Genomic DNA, 2,402 nt, shown 5'->3' with positions numbered 1-2,402 from the left:
AAGATGACAACATTAAGGAACTAGACCCTGTCATTAGAGAAAATGACGTAAAACCAAACCATGAAGCTCCTGCGGCAGAAATCGTTCGACTAAAAGAAGCTGAACCTCAAAATACGGATTTCAGCAAAGAGGTAGAGAGGTTATTTAGGACAGATATTCCAAAGGGGTAGATTTTTGAAGATTAGATCAAGTGGTAATATTTCATTCTGTCACAGATGCCAAAGATCTAAGTGAAATGATCAGTTTTAGATAATTTGGTTGATTTAAAACTTTAATAAAAGACCAGTCAAGGCTGGAATTAATTATTGTTAACCCAGTTAGAGAATTTTACATCCCAAAACAACTAGCTAATAGCAATGTGCTTCATCCCTTTGGCTAAATAACTTTTTATCCCAATAGTGAAGAATGTTAATATTTTTAATATACTTGAATCTAAATTTATATTTCATAGACATTTGACAGGGTATGATTTTTTAATAAACTTTTATTTGAAAATCATTTTAGATTGTCTAATATTAAATGTGCTGTGAAAGCTTTGAAAAAGAAAATTTTTCTTTATTCTTTAGTTTAAAAAAACTGAAAATGTTTTTTACGAAACACATTTCAAACCTGAGCCAAATGGAGTAAATTCTGAGGAAATGATGGATAAAGAAAGAAACAAAGAAAAAATACCTGAGGCTGTTTCATACAGGTAATCATTAAGGCAAACAAATAATCAAAAGAATCATTCACAAATTTGTATAACTGCTTAAAAATGGTGAACTTTGGAGTCAAAAAGTCCTAGATCCCAGTCCCCATATAGCTACTTAGGAATTGCAGGTCTTAAGCAAGTTATAAAACTTTCTTACGCTGCAGGTTTCTCACTTGTAAAAATAGGGATATTGGTAGTATCTGTCTCACGAGTGTGTTTTAAGGATTAAATAAGAAAATAATGTATAGCACCTAACACTGCCTCGTTAGCACCTGTGAAGTATTCAATAAATACTTTTTTTTTAAATACCAAAGGCACATAAGCTGTAGCAAAGTAAGCACCTCAGCATTGCCTACATAATGACATACTTTAATCAGAAGTCTAAGTTGTCTGATAAGTGTTCCGGAAATTACAGTGATTTGCTATTTATTTTTTAGCTGTGTTTATTATCTAGCCTTCTTAAGCGTATATCTTCACTCCACCTTCCCTTAAAAAATTACCAGTGCTGGTAAAGAGAAATGCTATGATATAATGTTATTAGAAATGACTTCATCTCTTCAACGAATAGCATGATTGAATTTGAAAAATATTTGGCAATAGCTAATAAAATAATATCTGCTGAATTTTTGTTAATAGGCATAGATTGAAACACATCTAATATATTAAAACTCTGTGCATTCATAATGATCCAACAACAACAAAAAAATAATTTGTTGGCCAATCTGGGCGATGTTAAGGAATTGACTTATTATTCCAAAACTTAATACATCCAGGGAAAGAATCAAATATTTATCTCGCCTTTCCCAAACAGTAGCCGAAGAGTTCATGAGGAAATATTTTCCTATTTAGAATAATTTCACTCAATTAGGAATGAGAAACTTAGACTCTAACTGCTTTCCTAACCCTAAGGAAATAATGAAATTGAATAATATCCCTCAGCAGCCGCTAAAGCTGTTAGGTGAAAAAAATCTGAGAGGGAACTTTCAATGAATGGATCAAGCTGATAACCCCTGAACTCATTGATCGTTTTTAACATCATGGAAAGTGACAACGTGTTAATGCAATAGTGCATGACACCACCTGATGAAATATTACTTGCCTTCCTTCCCCCAAAACTTAAATCTGACCAAGCCTCAAAATCATAGCAGTTTATTAAAGATATAAGGAATACAATCATCAAAATCTAGAATATGGTAAACTATGCAGGACAGATAAACCAGGTTCTTCACAGATAAGTGGCAGAGACTTAAAGGGGTGTGTGGGGTGGGGTGTTTTAGATTAAAGTAGCGTTTAAGACACTTGTCAGGCAAATATACTGTACAGTCTTTGGATCCCGATTCAAATATAACAATGATATTATGAGGCAGTCAGGTAAATTTGAACGCTGATTGTATATTTGATGGGTATTATAGATACAAACTAAAGTATTTACAGATTAAATGATATATCTGGAATCTGCTTTAAAAATAATTTGGGGGTTTAGATGAAACAAAATTGGCAAAATGTAGATAATTATTGAAGCTTGGGACATAGGTTTCATATTATTCACTCTAATATGTTTTATGTTTGTAATTTTCATAAGAAGGGGAAAAAAGAAAAGAGATCAATTGCAAGCAAATGTTAGATGTAAAATATAGATGATGGCATCTTTTCTATACGGTTAAAAAATTGTTTATAACAATAAATTGGAAGAAAAAATTAATAGCATTCT

At 31.8% G+C, this 2,402-nt stretch overlaps 1 long non-coding RNA gene across 1 annotated transcript; it reads left to right on the top strand.

The window, feature by feature from the left end:
• On the top strand, window positions 1-650 carry LOC111735075. The gene is made up of 2 exons (XR_002778673.1): window positions 1-131; window positions 567-650. It is a non-coding gene; the product is annotated as an uncharacterized LOC111735075 (long non-coding RNA).
• The last annotated feature ends 1,752 nt before the right edge of the window (window positions 651-2,402 follow it).

Source organism: Pteropus vampyrus, unplaced genomic scaffold (genome assembly GCF_000151845.1).
Source record: "Pteropus vampyrus isolate Shadow unplaced genomic scaffold, Pvam_2.0 Scaffold13805, whole genome shotgun sequence".
Lineage (NCBI taxonomy): Eukaryota > Metazoa > Chordata > Mammalia > Chiroptera > Pteropodidae > Pteropus > Pteropus vampyrus.
Note: the sequence above shows the minus strand (reverse complement) of the source record. Positions and strands in the feature narration are given on the sequence as shown.